The sequence below is a fragment of the Euprymna scolopes genome, chromosome 2 (assembly GCF_053919585.1).
Source record: "Euprymna scolopes isolate OS-2025 chromosome 2, ASM5391958v1, whole genome shotgun sequence".
Lineage (NCBI taxonomy): Eukaryota > Metazoa > Mollusca > Cephalopoda > Sepiida > Sepiolidae > Euprymna > Euprymna scolopes.
In genome coordinates, this window is record NC_136483.1 from 35,307,753 (window position 1) to 35,334,525 (window position 26,773).

General features: G+C 31.4%; 1 protein-coding gene across 3 annotated transcripts in view; it reads left to right on the top strand.

Annotated features, from left to right (window-relative positions):
- Positions 1–26,773, top strand: part of LOC145290939 (uncharacterized) — a 132,601-nt gene that overhangs the window by 67,784 nt on the left and 38,044 nt on the right. The gene's annotated exons all lie outside the window — the stretch shown is intronic.

The window sequence follows — 26,773 nt, forward strand, 5'->3', positions numbered from 1 at the left end:
TCTTTACTGATGCATTAAAAGTTTGTACTGAATGTTCGACTATATTTTTCTTAAACTATTCTTTAAATTCGGCTTAAATATTTTCAAAACAGTTCATTTACAAAAGTGATAATCCAAAAATAAAAGTTGTTTCTTTGATAAAATGTATGCTGCACACCATAAAATACTTATTTAAGTGTAACTGCACTCAATGCAATTGGAATAGAACAATATAAATTTATTTTTTATTTTTTTTATTTTTATTTTTTTTTAATAATAGTTTTGTCTAAGTTCAATTCGTAATTTAACTGAAATAAATTAAAGGTTTTGAAAACAAAAAATAAAGTAACTTTTGTTGCATTGTGAAATTTGGGATGGTTAAGTATTTCCTTTATATTTTTATTATAAAAAAAAAACTGCATTAGCATTCAGTGTTTGTTTTAAAATTTATATAATTTTAATTAAAAGATTTTTATTTTTGCATTGGTTGAATAAAGTTATTTAATGTTTGCTCAACTAATAAAATTAATTGGGGTTAGTATTTCATTTGTTTATGGCACTTATTCAATAAAGCTGTTTTCTCCAGAACTGTGAATAAAGTTGGTGGCACTTCTCCAATAATGGGTATGGATTTGCAAACAAGTCTGCTGTTGGCAACGGTGCTGTTGTTGCTGCTTTTAGATTAAGCAGAATTTTAAATGCCACAATTGTGGACATTTTTGTTACCAGTTAAAACATTTTACTATTCACTTTAACTATTTGTGTTTTTAAAGATTGTTTCATTCTAGAATATACAAGAAAATCTTTTGGATGGTCTTAATTTGACGGCATTAGTCGTGAAAAGTAGTTTATGGTTCTTTGTAATTTTCACATAAGACACACAACAAAGATCCTTTAAGATACGTCCATTCAATGTACACGTTTAGTAATGGAAATTCCTTTTCAAACTTTGATACAGATGGACGGAGCTTATCAAAACGCGTGTAAAACAAACAATTTTGCTTGTGTAATGTCAGATTATGTGAAGTACCACTTGAAAATCAAGTAGCTGTTCTTCAATATATACAGAGCTGACAATAAGTTTGAAGATAATTATTCAATGTTATATGGAAATAATATAGCAAACTTTTATTGATTGTATAGTAATAAAAATTTTTTTAAAAGTGGAGGTTCATGCTAAAAATCAATGTTTGAAAGTTCCCCCATCTTTTTTTAAGACCAGTTTAGCACGTGGAATTGAATTCCAAACAACTATGGCTAATTCATCTAACATAATATTCTATATTGAGTTCAAATTGGATCTGTAGTGTTTATGCACTAGTAGTATTAGCTCCCAACCCCTCAATTATAGTTATAATTGCAACTTGTACTCCTCTAATCGTGCCCAATAATTAAAGGGTATTGTTTCAGTATTAAATCATAAAGGGTTTATATGCTGTAAAAAAAATTCCAAATCAAACCAATTTTAATATATAATCAATAAAATTTACTTTTTTACTTTTGATGAGTAATTATCTTCAATGAAATTATGGCTAGTGATATGACTGTGTGTGAGAACATTAGAATTTATTTCTGACAGTTATGTATTTCTAATTTCATATATATATATCATGACAAGTTTCAAGAAAAAATACACGATTAAACCCGGTTCCCCAACTTCCAACGTAGACCCCTACTACCATGTCTCCTTCTCCAACATCAGGGGTCTTCGTTCTAACCTTCCAGAGGTTGAAACCCAATTACAGGAGACTAAACCAGACCTTTTATTTTTAAGTGAAACTGGCATTGGACAGGCTATTTCCCTAGATGAGTTTGCAATTTCAGGATACTCTAACTTAACTTCTAAATCTGACCCCCAAGATCGCCATGGGCATGGAATATGTGCCTATATTAGGGATAGCTTTCCATGTGGGAGGGACATCTCCAGGGAAGATCCTAACTTACCCTATATGTGCTTCCGGGTTGCTTTAGCTCACACTACTGCATTTATATTTACTCTCTATCGCCCCCACAACAGTGGAGTTACTATCTTTCAAAGCATATCTGAGAAAATTGACCAAGTCCTTTCTACTTATCCTTCAGCTAACATTCACGTATGTGGAGACTTCAATGTTCACAACGTTGAATGGTTGACCCACTCAAACAAGACCGATGATGAGGGGAGGTTCTGTCATGATTTCTCCATTGCCTATGACCTCACTCAGATTGTTCAGGAACCTACCCGTGTGCCCGATAATGATGGCCAGTATGCGAGCCTACTAGACCTTTTTCTCACAACTTGCCCTGAACTATGTTCAGTTTCTGTTCTGTCGCCTCTTGGATCTTCCGACCACTCTGTTGTATCAATTAAGATAAAAATGAAATGTAATAAGTCCCCAGATGTACCTCTTCATCGTACAGTATATCGATACACTAAGGCTGACTGGGATAGCTTCCGTACATTTATATCTGATCTACCTCTGCATTCCATGTTTAAAAAGGATGTGTCCTCTATAGTATTAGACCTAACTGAATGGTTAATTGTAGGTATTGACCATTTCATACCCTCTAAAAAGTTTCAGAAAAAACCTAACAGCCAGCCATGGTTCTCTCCAGAATGTGCTGCTGCTATTGCGCACAGAAATCACTTTTTCCACTGCTTCAAACGTAATAGATGTATGGAAACTAAAGCCGTTTTCAGGACTGCCAGCAACCATTGTAAGAAAGTAATAAGGAACGCAAGAGAGTTGTATGCTCAATCTGTTAAGTCCAAAGTAGCTGAGCAGCGGCTTGGTTCCCACCAGTTTTGGCAAATAGCAAACAGAATCCTGAACAGAAGCGTGTGCTCCATCCCAACTATTATCAATGGACCTGAGGTAATCTCGTCAGCATCAGACAAAGCCAAACTCTTTGTCAAGAACTTTGCAGCAAATTCTACCCTTTGCGACCAAGACCGCCAACCCCCAATATTTCCTCCTGTATCAGAAAACACGCTATGTGATATACGTATATCTGTACGTGATGTTGCGAAGCTAATCAAAAACCTTGATTCGAGTAAAGCAACTGGCCCTGATGGTATTCCAATTATAGTACTCAAAAAACTTCAACCTGAATTAGCGCCCATACTTACAAAACTGTTTAAACGTTGTCTTAAGGAGAATAGTTTCCCATCTCCCTGGAAAACCTCATCAGTATGCCCTGTATTTAAGAATTCAGGTGATCGCTCATCCCCCTCTCAGTACAGGCCAATAAGTCTCCTGTGCGTCATGAGTAAGTTGCTAGAATCTGTGTTAAATACAGAAGTAATCAAACATCTCAACAAAAATAACCTTCTTAGTGACACTCAATATGGTTTCCGTTCTGCTAGATCTACAGCAGATGTCATTACAGTTATATCGCATAGGATTAGCAAATCTCTCGACGGTGGCAATCTTTCTAGAGCAATTGCTCTTGACATATCTAAAGCCTTTGATAGGGTATGGCATAAAGGTTTACTTCATAAGATCGCTAGCTATGGTATAGCTGGAAAAGTCTTCTCAATTATTAAATCATTTCTTTCTGATAGGTTCATAAGAGTAGTAGTTGAGGGGCAAAAATCAGAAGCTCACAGTATTAATGCCGGTGTCCCTCAGGGATCCATCCTGGGCCCAACTCTTTTCCTGATCTACATTAATGATCTTCCAAATCATATCCTTACATCATTTGTAGACATTTATGCTGACGACACTACCATTTATGGTACCACATCTAAGACAGTAAACGAGCAAGTTCTCTCCAATTCTCTCTCCTCTGATCTTGAGCACGTAGTACAATGGGGAAAGGAGTGGCTGGTTACTTTTAATGCATCTAAAACCAAGCTTCTCTCTTTACATCATCAACATTCTAATCCACATTTGTCATCAATTGAAATGAATGGCTCTCGTCTTCAGGAGGCCTCAAGTTTTGACAAGCTTCTGGGCTTGACCATTACTCCTGATCTTAAATGGAACACGTATATCAAATCTGTTGCCAAGGCCGCTGGAAAAATGGTGGGATCTTTCTATCGATCCAGTAGATATCTCACTGCTGATGCTATTCTCTACCTATATAAGAGCCAGGTACGTCCAAGGATGGAATACTGTTGCCACATCTGGGCAGGAGCTGCTAGAAAGGACTTGTCCTGCCTTGATAGAGTTCAAAATAGACTTCGTAGCCTCGTAGGAGATGTCCTTTTCTCCTCCTTGCAACCTCTATCTCACAGAAGAGATGTTGCGAGTTTGTCTCTGATGTATCGTTATTTTCATGGAAAGTGTTCAACTGAGCTTCAATCTTTGGTCCCCCCTCGCCAAACTTTCACAAGAAACACTCGTCTAGCTGTAAACACTATCAATAATTTCCCCCACTCTTTATCTGTGGCTAAACCTAAACGTAGATTCCATGAACAAAGCTTCTTTCTTAGAACTGCACGCCTGTGGAATTGTCTTCCGTTTTCCTGCTTTCCGGCTGACTACAATATGGTTGTGTTCAAGTCTAAAGTAAATAAGTTCTTGATGAGCCGTTCCATATAAGTTATTAAATTTACCAAATTTTCATTACTAATGATTACTATATTGACCAATTTCTACTGTACACTCTTTAACCCTTATCATTGAGTGGCCTCTGGGCCTTGATAATGTGGTGATGCCTTTGTAAAAAAAAAAAAAAAAAAAAAAAAATATATATATATATACACACACACACACATGTGCATAGTTCATTATCACATTTTGATGAAGTGTTTTACATGAGGACTTTTTTTTAGACAGTAATACTATAAAATAGGGCTGGGAATAAGCAAGGAAAACCAATGAAAAATTACTCTTCAGAATACAAACATGTAACTGTGTTTATGCACTAATGGTATTAGTCAGCCCCAGCTCCAGTTATAGATATAAAAGCAATTTGTGTTCACTTAATTGTACACAATAAATTATTTGAAAGAGGTATTGTTTCAGTATTAAATTATAAATATATAATCAATAAAAATTTACTTAGCTATTTATTACTTTTGAAAGTAGCTAATTATTTTCAATAAGATTATGGCCAGTGGTGTGTTAACATTGGAATTTATTTCTAACAGTTTATTATGTACCACAGATTGTTTTTATAGACGTTTGCATAGGTCAGTTTCATATTCGGATTAACATATGCTTTACATGCTGGCCTATTTTGTATAATAATGCCTTAGTCCACGTGGCTGGGAATAAATGAAGAAAACCACTGAAAAATGAGACTAGAGTACAAACGTGCCTCTAAAAGAGGAATCACCTAATGTGGGTGTCATCTTACATTCTTTGACTAACAAATTGTATTTTTAGAAAAAGCTGAACTTGCACAAATTACTTGTTTTCCAAATTCTGTGATAAATGTTTAACATTTTTTAACAGTCATATAACCATGATCTTAAAATTGTTGCAAATACTGTAAACTGGTTATACGATTTAAGTAAGAAGCTATACAGCCCTTTCAAAATATTATTTGCTCTACAAAAACTTTTTGATTTAAAAAAAAAAAAAAAAAAAAAAAAAAAAAAACTTTATAGGAAATGTTTTTAAAGTTATTTGTTTTTGTTTCCTAGTTTAACATTGGTATGTAACAATTTGAATTTCAGTTTTTTAGGTAGTATCGTATTTGCTGAAAGAATTTATGGTTTTATAAAATCTTTTATCAGCATCTTTAGTTGATACAAAGGTTCAGTTGAGATTCCTTATGGGGTGTATTTTAATTTTTTTTTTATTTTCATTAAATTTGTCAAAATTTTAATTTATCTAGAGTTTCTCTTGATCTTTAATCATTATGGCTTTTGTAATTTTCATGCATTAAAAAAATTACTTTTTGCATGATTCATTTTTTTTGTAAATGAGGAATCTGCATTGATTTGTTAAGGATATATTTAATTGCAGTCGGCCATGTTTAAATAATTTGTTGTAGCTATTTCTGAAAATCTCCATTTTTAAAATAAAAACTTATGAAAAAATATTTCAAAGATATATTTTAATGGTATAATTACCTTCATATTGAAACATTTTTAAGTGTTAAACATTTTGAATTGAGAAAAAATTGTTGAATCACTGGAATCTGATGGTTTTATTAAATTCATAGAATTAGCTTTTTTTATTTATTTATTTTTGTTTTATTTTTTATTTATTTATTTATTTATTTTTTTTTTAGTGACATTCAAGCTTCCTACTACTTAGCTGTAACATTTACACAAAATCAAAATATATTGAAAACTGTTTTAAAATCTTAAACGCAACCAGCAATTATTTATAGAAATCTGACATGGTTATCAATGATACATATAACCTAAAACATCTTTTCTATTTTGGATATCAACTCGGTAGTGACAGTTGGAGTATACTTGTAGAAGATGAAATATAGATTTTAATAAGTGATGTTAAAACAACAATGTTTTAGAAAAACATTAAAAACAAAAACATGTTAAACACTGAGTGTTGAAGTAGCAGAAGGAATAAAAATAAGAAACTCTTGAATAGGATGTTGAGAGTATGTATGTATGTTATAAATAAATGACTTGAACCAAGCGGAAGCATTATAATTTATTTGACCTTGTAATGACATTCTTCAGGAACTACTTGATGATTTACCAATTGATTACTGAAAAATCGAGTATTTACATAAGAATGGGAGGCGGGAACAGTGTAAACATTCTTACTCTTTAGCCATTGAGACATATCTTAAGGACCCTGTTCTGGTGCAAAAATAAATTTTGAGTTTGTAACTTGTTGCATTGTTTGTTTACTCAATATCTCCATCTTCCACAGATCCATCAAGCTAGTAGCATGTGTATTTAAAAAATCTTTTGTTAGATTAATAGTAACTGTTGAATATTGAAAATGTTATTAATTTATTTTTATTAGATAAGAATATTTAAAAATTTATTACATGCATAGAAACTGTTAAATTTGAATTCAAAAGTTATAAGAATTTTTTTTTGTTTGGCCTATCTGATTTGGAGAATTTAATCAGTATATTCTCATACTATGACATTATTGATATTTAGTTGTAGATGAGAGTATATATGCCTAAGGTTTTTTTTTGTAATTATTTTATCAGCTTAAATGGAATTATTGATTAAAATGAGAGCTTGCCAAAGAGGTATTATAAATTAAAATATGAGAAGCAGACATTAGGAGGAATGAAAATAGAGTACCAAAAAGAATGAGTGAAAAAAAATGTGTGTTCATCTACAGGCTTGTTTGCATCTATACCCTCTTTTATTGTGCAGATTTTATTATCTCAATAACTGATTCTGTTTCCCACCCCACATATATTACATATTTTTGTTTTCCTCAACCCTTTTGTTTTGTATGTTTTAGTTTTTTGACTGAACATAAAATGGCCAATCCATTAATATAAAATGATTGAAATGTTTTCAAAGTTGGGTTTTATTTTAATTTTTTTTCTCCTTGATAATTACTTCTGTACTGGAAAAAAAAAATCAACAAAAAAAAAAACAATTGTGTTTTTCTATCTCTCGGTGTTTGATTGATGAAATTGTTTGTGAATAAATGCTGCATGATTTCATTATGGAGTATTGATCCTCCTTCTCCTTCCCCTTTCTGTTGTCACCATCACAAATAAAGTGGCAGTAACAGCAGCAGCTACGCCCCAATGGCTGAACAATATTGTATAATCTCAATTTAAATAAAATTTTTAACAATTACAGCAGCAGCAACAAGAACAATCTTTTTTGTAATTATAAGTTCAATAAATGAGAAAAAATGGAAAAAAATATATCAAAGTTTTCCAATAAAAATTAGTAAAAGTCAGCCATTTGCATCTGTTGTCTTTGCCTTTATGACAACTACAAAATCTGGACACACATCCACCTTAATACATACACACACATTTGAAGAAATATTTCATTTTTCTTTAGCGAGTGATGAGATTTGGTTAGTAAAATTGTCAAAAATTAGATAAATTTGTTGCCATTATTAATATGAATTAAAATAATTACATCTTAACTGTTTCTTTTCACAACTTTGAGTCAATTTTTCATAAGTCTTGAGAATTACATAGCCTGGAAGAATAGATCATCCTTTAGATGACGTTACTCTTCTGTTGTGATACAAATTGTAAAAAAAACTAAAAGGAAAAATTTTAATAGTTTATTCAGATGAGGAAAGTTTTTTTTCTGCTTTTTGATATAATGCAAAAGAAAAACTAAATTGTTTTTAATGTTTGTCAATATGCATTTTAAGTGATGTAAATGCCATTTCAAACTAAAGCATGACAGATCAGTGAAAATGCTTTTTCAAACCAAGACACAAAATCTTTTCCAGAGATACATATAAAAACTACTCTTCAGTAATGATATCAAGTGAAAGTCTTTTTTTTAAAAAAAAAAAAAAAAGTTTTTAAATTTGAAAATTTGAAAACTGAGTTAATTGGCAACAATAGCAAGGTTGATATTTTTGCATTTTGTGATTCCCTTTTAGAAAAATATTTTTAATTGAAAATTCTTTTGCACTATGACAAAATCTGGAAAATAAACTTTCTAATTCACTAACTAAATTTTTGACACAATGTGAGAAGTTTTGAATTTTGTAATCCTATAATTTTTCTTATTTTTTCTTTCTGTGATTAGAACCCCCCTGGAATCAGTAGTACGAAAACAATATCTTTTATGAGTTATTTATATTGTTTTAATTATGGATTTTAAATAATACACTTCTCACAATGTGCTGAAATCTATCAAATTCTTGATTACAATATCAATTCTTAGATGTGATTTGTTGAAACCATGATACTATGGAATGAACTTTGAAATTTTGCTTTATTATTCACTAGCAGGGCTATTTGATATTGCCTGGGGGCAAAAGTCGAATATTTCTATTAAAGTTTTTCTTTCTCCCTTTCACCTTTTCCTCCTGCACATCATCCCTGTTTCTTCTCTGCTCACCTCATTCTTCTATTTGGATATGCGTGCACACACTTCATTGATTCCTCAAGGAATGAGTTCGCATAACAGAAATAACTCCTTAAAAAAAAATCAGTTACTTCCATTTAGTTAGCACATAATCTGACTGGAATCTCTCCTGAAAATTTTGCCAGTTTAAAGTCAAAAACTAATTAAAAAAAATTTTTTGTACATAATTCATCTATGGCAACATTGAGGAAGAAAATACCAACTTTGAGGGTGTTTTTGTTAATTTTTAGTTTTAGCCAGTCATGCAAGCACACACACACACACACACACACGCAAAAAGGCCATTTTATATTTTAGTGTTATATTTTAGATAGTGTTAGTATCTGTAAAAAGTTAACTTTGTGAATTGATAGCATAATTTTTTTTCTCACAGTTAATACTAACTTTTACATATTTGACATAGGTACAAAGGGAGTAATGCCCATTTTCAGTTTTTTACCCCAGCAATTATAGATTTCTTATTTTCAGATAAGAGTGATCTATTTTTCATAAAGCTCATTTAGTCTATTGAATTGTAGAAAACTTTAATGTAGATAATATTAAATTGAATTTTTCCCCTGGAATATTGATCTAAGTTTATATTTGATTTACTGAAATTTTAAAATTTTGTCCATGAATTTTAATCAATATTGACCTTCGATATGCAACTGTCTCTTTTCACATGGGATAAAATTTTATTTCTAAGTCAGATTTTATTGAATATGTACAACTAGACATTTTAATTTAACTGACAAACATATATTTGATTTTCTTTATCCTGAAAGAAAATAATTTATTAAATTTCTATATCTTTAATGCATTTTATTAATATTAATTTATTCTGTTCATGTTAGTCATAAGTGTATGCTGATCTAATTGGGCAGTTGATACAAGGGACACAACTTCTCACAAATTGTAAATAAACAGTATTAACTCAAATATTCTGGGTGAATCTTTTTTTTGAAATGGTTTAGTTCAAACTTTTGTTCATATAATTGATTGTGTTATCAACAAACTTTTAAAATTTGATTTAAAGATCATTTCTTTTATGGAGTCATGATGATTCTGAAGCATATTATTTAAGAGAAAGGTTGTTTTAGTTGGTTAGCTGTTGAAAAACGTCCAGACCATTTATAACTGGTCAAGCATATTTTACTAACTCATGTAAGAAATGCTACTATACAAAACATACTTTATGAAATACTCAAGTCAAAATACTTTTTAAAACTATTTAAATATTTCATGCAATATAGTGATAAAAAATGCTTAAGCAGGATATCATCATATAATCATTTACACATGAGAAATTATTTACTATCCATTAAATAAGTCATATCTATTAGTATGGTTGTTATCACCGCTTATTTGCTATTGGAAATTTTGGATTCACTTAAAATCAAAGATTTAATAATTGTTACTAATTCACATATGAACTTTTAGTAAAAAACCTACATAAAAATAAATCCCTGATTCCAGGATAAATATAAAATATTTGTTAATATTACTGTCAGCTTTTAATAACTATTTTTTGCATCAAATAGTTATTTGATTGTACTTAATATTTTAGAAAGTTTATAGTTGTTTTAAAATATTTTTAATCATTACATCATCACAGTATAAAGCTTTAAAATCGAATTTCAAATATTTTTCAATTTACACAGGTTCAGCTAGTTCAATAATATCTGTATACTACTAACACTCTGTAGATCTTATTTATCTCCGTGCACATTAGATGAGGGCACAAAGGAATGACATCATGCACTAAAACAAATGAAAGATATTAGGAAGATCCTTGAATGAAATTATGAATACTGAAATAAAAGGATGACATTATCCTTTAAAACAACATATGGCCCAAAGAGTGTGTGTGTTAAACCAAGAGAATCTTCTCTTTTAATACTCAAAAATATTTTGTTTACGATGTAACTAAAAAACAAATACTAATTGCTATCAGTTTTATTTTTTAAACTAGGCGTATATGCCTGGCATTGCCAGGTAAAAAAATCATATTGCCAGGTGGAGGGTTTAGTCACATATGATATTTGGTGTATCTTAAATAAATTATTACGATTTTCCTAAAAGTTGACCATAAGTATAAAAGTCATCTTCATCTATGAAATTCAAACAGGGAAATAAAATCTCATGGCTTAAAAAGAAGTAACTGGTAGGTTAAATGAAAACTTCTGTTTTTAAATGTGACCGATGTTCGTTACACTAATAATTAAAAGTCATAAATAGAATACTTAAAATAATTCTATTACTAATTTCCATTGAAAAAATTAGAGCTAATTATTACAAAGGATTTTCTTTAATATAATATGTAAATAAGATAACCTCTTGAATGGTGATTCCTTTTGAATAAATAGTATGCATAGAAATCATGCCGGAATATAGAAGTCCGTTTTCAGTGTTAAAATCGATTTGTAAAACAGTTTACCTCTTGTATATATTACCCAAATTATGAGCAAACAGACAGACAGGAATATGATTTTATTATAATAGATTATCTATCAGTTTGGGAATCTAGTCTTAACTGTTTTTTGCCTAAATACTTTTACAGTTTATAGTGTGTTCAGGATAATTCGACACTTGAAGTAGGGGAAAAAGTAATATTTTGGCTAATAATATATTCTCAAAATTCAAAGTGCATCTCTTAAAGGATCTCTTGCTGAATGTACCTCAAAACTTTTAACATGGTTTCCAATTGTAACCTGAATCTGAAGCACACAAGAAATGCCTGGAGACCAGTTTGATTTTGGCAATCCCCTCCTTTGCCGTGTTGCATGCAATATAGTTACAGTTAGTTATTCTTTACACATAATAGCCCATGGGGTTGCGATCAGGCGAGTTCTAGAAGTAGGGATCAGATGTTTAGACAGAAATTAGGGAAGTTCTCAGATAAACTCTTTTGGGGTTTTTGCTGGAGGTGTAAGTTGAGTCCTGCTACCATATATATGGCCATCACACAGCTATCCTCTCCACCCAGCATTTAACAACTGTGGACAGCAATTCAGTATAGCCATTTAAATTGAGTCTGTCCTTTTTTCAAAGTTGTGGGGCTACATGATGTGGTCTTCGCTGGAAATGCATCCATAGACCATCAGTTTGAAGGAACTTAATCTTCATGCACAGACTATACACTAGCCATCTGTTTTGCTCATTGTATAATTAGTTGTGGTAGAAGGTTATTTAAAAAGAACTGAAACATCAACGGCTCTATTTCTTGTAGAGTTTCTTTGCTTTTATAAGGTGATGACCTTGGGCCTTGACGTTATAAATAGTTGGTCTCTTGCAACTCTGTATCGGGAATAGCAGAGCTCTATTTATAGTCAACACTCTAGCATCCATCTCTTGTCAAGGTCCACATTGCACTGTCTCGCTAGGATTTGTCACTTTTTTTACACAGCTTTTCAATGAATTTCATTATACAGGTGCAATCAGAATTCCAACTCTAATCTGTCCTGCTAACCACTGCTTCCACATGACCATAGCAATTATCTCATGGCTTTCTAGGTATTCAAGGATGGTGTCCAATTCTCAAACCCATCATTAATACACAGTAAGAGCTATCTGTTAAATTTTACCACTATTGAATACTTCAAATGTTTTGGAAATGAAAGAATATCAAGAACTTATCAAATTTTTCTCAAACGTATTGTAAGGAATAATAAAAATGAAATATTAAAATCTAATTTTGCATTAATTAAATTTAAAATTTCATAATACAGAAAATAATTAAGTTGATTTCCTAACTTTGGTGTTGTCTTGGTTCTTATCTAGAATTCTCCCTATTTTAAAAAACAAGGATCAAGAAATATCTGATGTACACACATATGACTAAATGAAAATATATTACAAAAGTCATGTAAGTAGTTTTATTTTTATAAAGAAAATCAAATGTTATGATTATTTGAATAGTTACTGTTGACCGCCATCTATAATATTGAAAGCAAACGTCTGTACGTATGTCTTGTCAAAATTTTTAAAACACACACACACACAATCTCTACGAAGGTGGTATTTAATTTGCGTAACCTCGGAAAAATATCTAAAATGTTGAAATAAAGATGCATTATTTGGGGGTCAAATCACCATTTATATCATTTAATGTTATATAAAGGGAAGTAACTCTGATCCCCCCCCCCAGTTATTTCTTGATTTACTTAACTTGAGTTCTGTGTGTGTTTTAGAGAGGAATGGGTTGAGCGAAGAAGAGAAAGTGATAGTTATGTTACATTTTTGCTCCGGGCAATGCTGGGTAGTCCTGGTAGTTTTGAAAGAAATCTAAAAAAAAAAAAAAAAAAAAAAAAAAAATCAAAGGCGATAACTCGATAATAATTCAACTTAATAGACTTTTGTTGTAATGCCTACAAATGATTTTCTAAATAAAAGTACTTGATTAATTTACACGATTTTTGGAATCTGATAGTTTCATCTTGGGTATGTACATCATCTAGATTTTCTTTATTTTTATTTAATATATAAGAAATTCTGTACAATTTTTTTTTTTTTTAACGCATAAGAATTTCTGTTTTTGATAAGGTCAAATTTTAGTTGAAAATTATTTTAATGTTCTAATGTTTCAAAGAACAAATGATGTATTGTGTGTATGTGGGCAGCACATATTTAAACAAAGTGAAATGGATGTCTCATAATGACTACCTTTTATCAACTTTTCCACAGATCTAACAAATTTTTTTTTTTCCTCAATTTTATGATTTTGTTTTGCATAAATCATAATCCTGTAAAAGAGGATGTCTTGGAGACAGATAATATATCAGCATAGGATTTGGATTTTACGTTTTATTCTTCCTCAAAAATTGAGATAAATTGTTAAAATTATTGGAAAAGATGTTGAAAAAAGTCAACTATCGTCATGCGTCCACTTTTTTCAATATTTGTTTAAATTTTTCTTTTAGCAATTTTTCTAGAATTATTTTAATATAACCTGTATGCATATTATATTATAATTTTTCTTAGTTAAGCTATTTCTTCTACCACCACCTCTCTCTCAGAAATGGTTTAGGCTTAAAAAAAATTTCCTTTTATTTATACTTTGCAGACATAAGGAACAATAGTAGTAATTTATTGTCCTCTTACGCAATCTAAATTGGTCATTCCCAACCTGTTTCCAGTGACCTCTCCCCTCCCCGTTCTACTTCATATTATTCACAATCCTATTTAAAAACTAAATCATATTAATGTTGTGAAACGAATCAATTTAAAAAGAAAAGAATGTAAAAAATATTGCTACAAGAAAAACTAATGTATAAAAAATCTTCAAACTTGAGAGAACAAAGATGTTTTTATTGTGAACTGCTGGATATTATAGCTAGCACAGAAACTTTCATTCTATTCTTTATTCAATAGGACAGATAGTGAAAAAGGGAAATAACCCAATTGTGTACTTTCATTTTTATCAATGTCTTTACCATTTCGGCTTTAGATTTATACTTCAGATTTAAAAAAAAAAAAAAATAGGATGATCCATACCTTAGATGATTCTGTGTGTTTATGAATTGTTTTGATATTCAAATAAACTCCCCTCTTCCTACAAATCAATATTTATCATTTAATGTCTACGTTCTTTTATATTTTAAACACCTTCCAAATTTCATTATTGTTGAGCAATTTAATATAAATTCTAAATAATTTTTCTTGTTCATTGTTTTATTTTAAAATTTTAGTATTAGGGTATTATTTAAATAAAATGTTCTAAATATCTTTTTTTGTAAAAAGTCTTTTCTCTACTTGCCTTTTTCTTTTATTTCATGTGTCATATCTCATGATTTCTCATCATTTATAACATTTAGGTAATATCTCTACATTCTTTAAAAATTTTACTTTTTTGTATTAGTTTCGCTATAAATGAAGACTTCTTTGAGCTGGTCAGGACACCTTATTTTCAGCAGATGGAGAATCATCTTCTGTCTGACTGAATTGTTGTACCTATTTACTATGCCTCCCCATGGGACAGAGTTAGACACCAGAGTCGTTTTTTAACGTGGAGAAAAGGTACAAAAATAAAAATTGTCTCAGTCGTGAAGGATTTCTCCTCCACCGAAAGAGAACAAGAAATAGAAGTGCAGCAAGCATCTGAAGAACAGATACTACACTTTGATCTTGTCCCGAAGGCCAAGTAAATTGTTGTAATGGATTAGATACACAAACATTAATACCAAAAAAATGTTTTTTCTTTTAAAATAGAAACATATTTCCTACATTGTTCCATACTGTTGAACAGATAGGACAAGCTAGTCAGTTTAAACCACCAAAAATCTCTCCTCTCCTTGTGGCTAACACTTGTCAACCCTAAATTGTGCATCAACCTCTTGATTTTCACTGTTAATCACTGTTCATGTTATAGATGTCCAAAATATAAAAGATCAAAGCCTATGCATATTTTAATCTATAAAATGTCTAATTGTCCAATTTCCAACACCTTTCACTTTTGACTTATAGAATGAATTTCTTAGCTTCAATTACGGTTTGTCTTGAAAGCTAAAACTGCAATATAACGTGTACAATTTGTTTGCTGCTGTAATATTTGTTTTAAAAAGAGTAGCTTATAAATGTGCAGAATATTAATGTAAATGTTAGTTACTTAACCAAAAGTAATGGATTAATGTCAGCAATTTTTACAGAAATCAGTTAGGTCTATCTTTCAACAGTCTACAGAGCTGAATCAGATTTTTTAATTTTTTGCTTAGCTGACTATTAACTTAATATAGCATCAACAATATTTCTGGAATTCAAATTTTTAAACCCTCAACTATAACAGCTGATTCTCCTACCTTTCTACCTAGCCCTAATTATAATACCAATTCCTTCTTTCTAATTCCTTGCTGTAGTCTGTCATTGAACACGCTTCTGTGCTCTTCTCATCCAGCATGCCTTCAGTCTGGGTAGTCAGCTGGATTAGTATCCATTGGTATTAGTTGGCCAGCAAGTGTGTGGTCAATAGATAGATGGAATTAGCTAAGGCGATTCAAATCTAGTCAAATTTATTGACTATTAGAAAAAGTATGTACACTCCTCGACAATCTTCACATAAATAAGGCATTGGTTGAATCCTTGTAAAAATGACCTCCAGTGTGTAAGAGAATAGGATCAACACTGGATGGTCACATTTAATGCTACCAAGACATGGCTCCTTTAACAACCATAAGAAACCTTTCTAACCATTGATTGTTGCGGCTGATAGCACCCTTCCAGAGAATTCCGTGTTTACTCCTCAGCCTGACATTTTCAGGCAACATGAAATGAAATTAGAACATAGATGATGCTGCTAAGTCTGCCGCAAAGAAGGTAGGCTCCCTCTACTCTACTAGAAAATTAACCTATATGTCTAAAGTCATCATTTGTCCATGCATGGAATATTGATGCCAAATCTGGGCTGGCGTAACAACCACTAGTCTCTCTTTCTTTCTTGGGCAAAAAAAAATTTCTGACTTAATAGGTTTCGCACTGTCTGCCAAGCTCTAGCTCCTGTTGCATTGCCATGATGTTGCATCTTTGTTTTACCAAACCAAAATATGATCTGATGAACTTGCTGCACTTGTACTCTCTCAACATAAATACCCGTGGCCTTCCTGACTAGCAGCAAAATCACACCACTTCAACATAGATGCCAGATAATGATAACCTCTTTTCTCAGATAACTTGGCTTTAGAATTTCCTCCTTGCTCTATTCACCCTATCGATGGAGTAATGAATTCAGACTGTACCTCCCCTATTCCTCCCAAACGAAGGACACCTGGTTTGAAAATTGTTTTCAACTATTGAATGACAATGAAATTTTTTTTCCAATCAAGATGATTTAATGTGCTAGAAGAAAAAGACGCACTTGAGAGAAAGGCATTACATGCAAGATTATATATATTTTTTTTTCTCAACTATAAAAAAATTACTTTTACATTTTGATTTTTCATGTTTAAGTGTGATTTTCTGATAGCATCCAAATCACCATTCTCCATATCGTTTGTTGTCTCCAATCCACATCATCCTTTCTAAGAGTAATGTTCTCACTCTCACTGCAATGTGTGGTTAGAATATAAAATAATTATCCCACCTAATAGGATTCCATTTGACACCTTTATTTGGCATTAAGTAATCCTAAATCATTGATATGCTGTCAACCAAACCTAACCCTGCTCGGTTTCACCAACCATGCCAACATGCAGAAATAAATGTAATTTGAACAAACTTCTTACTACCCAACTCCCCATCATAGTTTCCTCTTTATAAATTTAGCCCCTTATGCTTCAGTGGCAATACACCTTATTTGAAGTGAATAAAAGCGAATTTAAAAAAAAAAAGAAAAAAAAAGTGAATGCACTTTTTGCAATACATATTTTGGTAAAGTAATCTACGCAAACCCATCACATCTATACTATTTGTTTTCATATTGATATTGTTGGGAAAAGAATGGAAGATGCGCACACACAATTATGGGTAAAACAACAACTTGTGTACAATGAATTATTTATAAATAATCGTAATATAATGGTTATTGTTTTGTCATTAACTCAGATACGCTAGAAAAGACCTATCAAATCTTCTGAGATAATTTATTTACATGCAATTGATTTTAAACGTGTGAATGTTTTTTACGATAGATGTTGCGCTTTGGTAATAAATAGCAAACAACAAAAGTAAATTTGATCTTTCTGTAAGACGACCAACCAGATATAAAGTAGCTCTTATTTTAATACTTTTGTTTATATCATTTTCTTAGCTTCTATTTTGATATTTCTCTGTATGTATCTTTTTCATGGCTCGTCAGAATTGGAGGTTGGTAACAATGCCTCTCCAAACAATGTTTTTCAAGGAAGCTGACAGAATGCACCACTAAAATTGGTGTTATTTTGAAAGTTTCCATCTCTGCGACAGATTGCACAACCAAACCTGGGGAGTCTAGTTTGACTACTATTTCATTCGAACTTAGGTGGAAGAGAAGTGGGTTTATATTTTTCTCAATATTATTGGAGAAAGCGACTTTACGGTCACTTCCATTTCCAAACTTACAACACCTGCTAATTCCAAAATTCTCATCTTGCTTAACTTTGGTCATCTGATTAGAATCATCATACTTGGTTAACATCTGTTTTACATGCCGGCATGTGTTCAACAGTTTTTAAGAAAATGACTTCCAAAGTAATTTATCTCTGGCCAGGTCTTTATTTATCCCTCTTTCCCGCATATCTATTTTTATCATTTCCTCCGATGTTTTCCTTCTTCTATGAACTCCACCTTCTATTTATCATTATTTTGTATAAATCTGAAGATTCTGTTGTTGGCATTGGTTTCCCGGATATCTTTTTTTTTTTTTTTTTTTTTTTTTTTTTTTTTTACATGGAGTTCACCACTTATCAAGGCCTAATGGCCACTCAGGGATGAGGGTTATTGTGTGTACAGTAATCAAAGGGATAGTGTAGCAATAGTATTGGAGAATTTGTAAGGTGTCATTACTTGGGGGGGGGGCGGTTCATCAGGAATTGGTTTGTGTTGGACTTGAAGACATCCAGGTTGAATTTGGGAGGGAAACAGGCAAGCGGAACAGAGTTCCACAGGCGTGTAGTTCTAAGAAAGAAGCTTTGTTCATGGAATCTGTTTTGATTTCCACACAGATAGGGAGTGGGGAAAATTATTGACGGTGGTTTCAGCTAGTCAGGTGTTTTTTGAAAAAGATTGACGAGGGGGGGACCAGAGATTGGAGCTCAGACGAGCACCTGCCATGGAAATAATGATAGAACAATAACAGGCTCGCTACGTCTCTTCTGTGGGAAAGAGGTTGCAGGGTAAAGAAAAGGGCATCCCCCACCAAGCCACGGAGTCTATTTTGTACTCTGTCAAGGCAGGATAGGCTGTTTTTAGCAGCCCCTGCCCAGATGTGGCAGCAGTACTCCATCTTTGGACGTACTTGGCTCTTATATAGATAGAGAATTGCATCATTAGTGAGATATCTTCTGGAGTGGTAGAAGGATCCCACCATTTTCCTAGCGACCTTGGCCACAGACTTGATGTATGTGTTCCATTTAAGATCAGGTGTAAAGGTCAAACCCAGAAGCTTATCAAAGCCTGGGGCCTCCCTTAGACGAGAGCCATCCATTTCAATTGATGCCAGATGGGGATCAGAGCGTTTATGATGTAGAGATAGGAGCTTGGTCTTAGATGTATTAAAGGTTACCAGCCACCTCTTTTCCCACTGTACCACGCGCTCAAGATCAGAGGAGAGTGAATCAGAGAGGACATCATCATTTACAGCCTTTGATGTGTTGCCATAGATGGTCGTGTCATCAGCATAGATGACAACGAAAGATTTTAGTATGTGTTTTGGGAGATCATTGATGTAGATCAGGAAGAGAGATGGGCCCAGTATGGATCCCTGAGGGACTCCAGCATTAATACTGTGGGCCTCTGATTTCTGCCCATTAACCACTACTCTTATGAGCCTATCTGAGAGAAATGACTAAATGATAGAGAAAACATTTCCAGTTATACCGTAGCTGGAAATCTTGTGTAGTAGGCCTTTATGCCAAACCTTATCGAAGGCCTTTGGTATGTCGAGAGCAATTGCCCTAGAAATGAAGCCTTTGTCGAGAGATTCGCTAATCCTTTGAGATATAACCGTTAGCATATCTGCTGTAGATCTAGCAGAGCAGAAACCATATTGCGTGTCGCTAAGAAGGTTATTTCTGCTGAGGTGGTTGACTACTTCTCTATTTATCGTGGATTCTAGCAACTTACTCATGACACACAGGAGATTTATTAGTCTGTACTGAGAGGAGGATGACTTATCTCCTGAATTCTTAAATACAAGGCATACTGATAAGGTTTTCCAGGGTGTTGGAAAGCACTTCTCCTTAAGGCAACGCTTAAACAGTTTGGAAAGTATGGGGGCAAGTTCTGGTTGTTATTTTTTTTAACACTTTTTAACACTTTAACTTTTTTCTAGAAATACGTCAAGTACTTATAGGAGGGACCATGTGAAGGTTGTCAACATCCTTAGTGAAAGTGAGTTTTGTGGAATGAACAGGATTTGAACTTGGGACGCTTAGGTCATCAGTCCATATTGTTAACCACTGAACCATTGCCACCTCCCAAACTTCTACTGCAACTGTTTTATATCCACTAACTCAACAACTCTTGTCCATTTCTTTCAACACAATATAATAGCATCAAAATTTACTTTTCCACACACACCTTCCTATACTGTCCATATTTAATCTTGTAATCTTTAAGACTCACATTACACATTCAGTATATCATTCTTCCATGCAATGCTCACTGGCTAAATTTCACTTCTATACATCATACTGCATACACATTGGTTTTAAAGTGATATAACCATAAGTTATGAGGATATCACACTGCATTATGATATATGTATAATGCCATTTTTTTTTTTTTTTTTTTTGTGTGGATACTCATGTTTTCATAGCACCATTATTAAATGAAACGGTTATCTGTGGGGCTAGGAAGGTAGAAAATTCACAAAGAAAAATAAGATCCGTACAGAATCCGATCATATGCCTACAAAAGGGACATCATCTTTAATGGATGTCGTTTGTATCATTTGACCAAAGGATTTACATTGAAACGAAAGTTGAATTTGTATAGATAACTCAAATGTCTTTTTCTGTAGCCGAAAATGTTTTTATTTCAACCATGTTGCCACAATGTGTGGGTGTGTCAGCATCAAAGATACAGTAAATTTGTAATAAGAAAAATAATGGAATATATTTTCCACAATGTTATCTACAACATTACCTTTTGGTGTTTGCATAGGTAATACAGTTATGAGATGATTAATTTGTCCCCTTGTCTATGTAGAAGAAATGTCAGTAGGATAGGTTGATTTTTGAAACGATGCATTATGAGTTCTAATAGTTGTTGGCATGTCATATAAGAAAGACTCTCGGATAAATATTGTATTCCTAACTTCCATTATTTGAGGAAATTTTCTAATTGATATTATTGAAGTGTTAGTCAAAATTATAGTTAAACCAAAATATCTCTATTTATATATAGAATGTATTGTGTGTGGGAGTTTGTTCCCTATTGATGCTGTTTTTTTTTTTTTTTTTTTTTTTCCCCTTCTATCTTTGTGTTTGGAGGTGTTCTTAGATAGGTTTTGTATGAGAATACCTCTGATGAGTATTGATAATTGAAAACTCCTATTAAAGAAGGAATAGTCCAATTTTGATCAACAGCCTTACGTTGCAAGTGCATTTGAGAAGTTTTATCACCACACAAGCAGAAGGGAACAACATATAAAATAAACAGTAGGTTCTTTGATAAGACAGGCGTGTTCGAAATGGATGTTTATTTAGAGCACAATCAAATGAATTGAATCATAATATTACTACTTGCCTTTTGCATTTTCAACTTTAATTCAAAAATAATTTTATAAAATTAACAGTAGGTTCTCTACAGTACGGTGTAAACCACAATGTATTGTGGACTAAGTCACTGAGGGGAGGTATATGAAGCTTCGTCCTGGTGCACCACAGTGGGTCCCTGACTAGAGCAGGCAATCAGTTGATTTAAAAAATGGGCAATTTCACCGATTTTGATGACAAGAGAAATATTGGAAGTGTGGAACATTTGTTAATCCTCATTCAATCCCAGACAACGTCGGGTCTCCCTACTAATAATCTCTAAGTATAATTTTAAATAAAAACTTCTTTATAAAATCTCTAAGAAAAAAATGGGATGCTTATGAAATTTTTTTTTTTTATTTGGAAGCAGCACATTTTTCTGTCATAACAAATTTTCTCTCAAATATTAAAAACATCTTTTTCTTTTTTGGTTTTACATGATATTTGATTGCATTTCCTCGAATCATGGTAAAAGCTTGAATCTAAGATTTGGTGTCCGTATTTTATTTCAAACACGAACTATCTTTATTTGTTTAAAATTGATCAGTAGAATTTAAGTATAATTGCCAAATCTAAGGGAGATAATTCACTCTAACTTGTCTACCTCTTCCAAATAGTACAAATAATTTAACTTATAAACAATTGTATTTTACAATATGAATTATTCAGTAAATTATAGATGATTATTATTGATGAAAAAAAGAAATCCCAACTCTGACTTTATGCCAAAATTGCCAATTCCAACTCTGGTTTAAAAACTATAACATTAATTAATTAATAATTTTTTATATAATTTATTTTTACAAAGTGTAATTTTTACTTCTATTTTATTTTTTTATCAAACAAACTGATAAATATAAAGTTAGCATCTGCTTTCAAAAATCTAGAAAATAACTTTTGCTTTTTGTATTATTTAAAAAAATCTCTCAAAACTTTAATATTGAAATTATTGAAATATCCATTAATATATTAAAATAACATTTAATATATATTAGTGTTGATTTTTGTCAATCATGGCTGAAGGCAGGGTAATAAAGCCTTGCTATCACAAGTTATACAGTTCAGTTCTCCCTTCTCTTTTTCCACTATTTTGTAATTACTCACACAAAAATGGCAGTATTTTATTTTAATTATTTTTCATATTTGTTTTATAAGATTATTAATATTTTGAAATCACAGATTTAAAATTTATCTTATTTTATCCTGAGTATTCTTGGTATAGGCATCACACATGCACATATATACACAGAATTGAAGAAAAAAAAAAATGTAAGTTTATTTATAATTATGCCGAAGTTTCATTTACATTTTTTTTGCATCGTTAGTTTTGTAAAGTGAAATGTTTCTTTCAAAAGAAATCATCTACATTCATTAAGAAAAAAAATGTTATTTTCTTAGTATTCATTTTGATTTTGAACATGATGCACAAATAAACCAATTAAAAAGGTATTTTATAGCTTGAAAATAACTAAAATAATATAGTTGCTAAACATATTTTTTAATTAGCGACTTGTAATTAGAAATAGCTAAAACAATATAATTGCTAAAAATATTTTTTAATTTAAATATAAAGAATAAAAAAAAAATATAGTGAAACTCATATTGCACAAAATACTACAAACTTTCAATACAAATTTAATATTAATACAATTAATACAAACTTTCACAAGAAACACGCGTCTAGCTGTAAACACTATCAATAATTCCCCCCACTCTTTATCTGTGCCTAAACCTAAACGTAGATTCCATGAACAAAGCTTCTTTCTTAGAACTGCACGCCTGTGGAATTGTCTTCCGTTTTCCTGCTTTCCAGCTGACTACAATATGGTTGTCTTCAAGTCTAACATAAATAAGTTCTTGATGAGCCGTTCCATATAAGTTATCAAATTTACCAAATTTTCATTACTAATGATTACTATATTGTCCAATTTCTACTGTACACTCTTTAACCCTTATCCTTGAGTGGCCTCTTGACCTTGATAATGTGGTGATGCCTATGTAAAAAAAAAAAAAAAATACTATAAAAGTTCTCAAGATTCATACGAAATGTGAAATTATCGGCAAACGAAGCATCCCAGGCAAGTAAATTTAGTTTGTGATAGAAAAATGCAAATGCTTGTGATTGTAAAAAGAAATGCTTATCCTGTGAATATTCGGGATAACTAAGGAAAAAAGTTACCCATTATTTTTTTTTTAAAACAATCTTTTGAATACTCAATTTGAGGCAACCAACTGATTAAATTGGATATTATGTAGTTTTTAATTTATGATTTCATTTCTGAGTTTGTATGCAACCGAGTTAAGAACAAAATATTTCAGTATAATCATTGCAATAATTAGATATCCGTAAAATAATTAAAAAAAAAAAATGACCTTGAAATACCATTAAAAAATTTCATAATTTTAAGGAAAACTAATTTTTATACTTATTTCTGATCATTTTCATTATGATCAATTAATGTGCATTAGAACATGTTTGTACAAGTGCATCTAATGTTTATGATTTAATGTTCTTATTAAAAAGCTAACAAAACATGAATGAATATAAAAAATCCAAGTATAATGATGAAAACCAGAAAAAGAACATTGCTTAAATCGAATAAGAGGTTCACTCTCAAAATTATCAAAAATGTTACAATCCTGGATATTTTTATTAATAGTTAGCAATAATCCTCATATTTACTGATTTTGATATGTGAAAGATCTTTTAAAGAATAAATAAGTTTTTTGCAGATTCATAACCCAAATACTGTCTTTGATTTAGTTTTGTTCATACTTTTTGAACATTCCATTTTTTTCTGCATTGCTATCAACCTTCATAAATATCCACATACTTGTTTATCAGCAATGCTTTAAGCAAACTACATTTCTCTTTATATGCACACACTATTGACAACCTTCAGTTTCAGGGAACTATGGTGTCACATTCAAAATCTTTCTTTTGTTCTTCCTACATTTGAACCAATCTGACAAGTGTCTCTTTGGATCGGAGAAGACCTTGCTGTACAACCTGCCTCCAAGTAGGATGGCCAGAGGTCAACTTCTAAGGTCTTCAGATCTTTTTTGCGGGTATCTCTGAAATGCAACTAACTATATATAATTTATTACTGTTTTATGTATATACACACTTAATATTATAAGGTGATATAATATATTGTGTGTATATATATTTCAGTATTTACTTGAAAATATTAAAATATATATTCGATACATAAGTAAAACTTAGTAGTAATATGAAAAATATCTGTGGCAAGTCAGCTATGTAGAAGCGTCCATGTTTCATTCCTGCAGAGGATCATAAATACATGCATTAATTGTTTGCGGTTGCTTTTCTTTTATCTTGATGATTTTCTGCAGGAATCAATCATGGACACTTCTGTGCAGCTTACTTATGCAGAAATTAATTGCAAATAAAATGGCAACATTCTTGTAGATGATATTGGGTCATGACTCCATTTTGACTCCTTTAAGCAGCTGTCTCTATTTATGAGTGGTTTGAAGCACATTATGGCTACCAGGTGTCTCCCTTCTGGGCGGAAGTACTCTGTAGATTTTTTTTTTTTTTTTTTCATGTTGCAACTTGTCTACAGTTAATATAAATTCGGGAAAAATATCTTTCTGTTAAATGCAATATATCCATTTTCAGAAGGTTTTAGTAAATAAAGTGCTGGATATTTATTAATCCATAAAGACAATATTCAAATGCATTATGGCCATTCCTATGTAAACTCCTTTTTTTCTCTCTCAGAATCATACCTTATTATTCAATAAAATCTTGGCATTGTACATATATTTCACTAAAATATTTAATTTTTCACAATATTAAAAAAAATAGATGTTTAGTCTAATTGTTTCAAAATTAATTTTCAAATAAAAATGACATGACATTTGATAATACCATTTGAAGATATTAATCCAAATGGCTTTTTTGTTAATTTGCTATATTAATGAACTATGTCAGCAATTTGATAGGATTTCTTAAAAACAAAAGAAAAACAAATTAAAATATACACAAATATTTTGCAAGCTAAACTTAATTTTAAATATTTGTAAAGTCAAACTTTCCAATTCAAATAAATTTATCACTTCTGGAAATGTGTACTTGTGTGTAATGTCCCTCTTACCCCATTTGTGTTCAATTTAAATTTTAAATTTATCTTATACAAAGTAAAAAGTAAAACCTGCCATTAAATTTACACTCCTTTTTAACCATCAAAACATTCCCAATTAAAATAATATTCATAAAAGATCTTCATAGTCAAATATTTTGTAAAACAAAAAAATAAAGATTTTTATATCTGTTATTGAGTGAAATGTGCTGCCTAAGAACCAAAAATCTATTAATAGAATTGTGACCACTTGTGTATTCTTGTCTCTATGTAACTTGCACATTGTTTTTTTTGTTTTTTTATATCAATCGATTATTTATTAAAATAAAAGCACAATAGCATCGAGTACTAAAACAAATTTTTTTTTATGTCTTATTAAAAAAAAATTACTAAATTAAATCCACTACAATACATCTAAACAAGTCTTTTATTAGTTGAATAAAAAGAAATTTAATAATCATTGTGATGCAGCTTTATATTCTAGTAGTTTCTTTCCAAGAACTGCAAATTTATGGAACTCTTTCTACTAACTTTTCTTTTTCTACAAGGGAGTTGCCACTTATCAACGCCTGGAGGCCATTTGAGGATAAGTGTTAATGAATATAAGGTGGTTGTGTAGTAATCGTTAATGTTGGAAATTGAGTAGAATTTGATTATTTAAGGGGAGGGCTCAACAAGAATTTGTTTACATTGAACTTGAAGGCTAGCGGAACAGTGTTTTCCTCCTACCGGTAGCCTGCGTCTTTTCCAAAATTAAGGCCAATAGGTATCTCCCGTCTTTGCGATAATCATCTTTTGTTTTTGTTAGTTCCTTACATTAAGTGGCTTCATACCTTGTCTGAAGCAATTTCTATAAAAAAAGTTTTTCAAATAATTTTAATTGTCGAACAGAAACAGATGAGCTTTTTGCTTTTGAGTGGAATTTCACTTTTTTAAAAATCAATTAAAAAAACAAAAAAAAAACAGATTTTCGCTTACATAGCTTATGCTTCTCATGATGGTTTCCAGATGATTTCCCCTTCTATGACAGTTTTCTCAAACTGAAAACACTAATTTTGTCATGAAGGCTAAGACTTGAAGCAATTCATGACATTAGTAGAAGAGTTAGACGATTTTTATTTCATCAAAGAATGATTTCCTGTTCCTTCCTCCCACATATGCACTCAATATATTTCTCTTAATGTTGGCCTAGTTGAAACTGATCAAAGTTGTTTAGGAAAAACATGCTTTTCTTAAATACTGCCCTACCTCTCTACACATACATACACATGGCGATTGCGACGCGAGTGTTGAAAAATTCATCTTGACTTCAGCTATGTTTGCCATTAGTTACTCGCAGAAAGTCATTGAAACTTGCTTTAAAATTTTTTTTT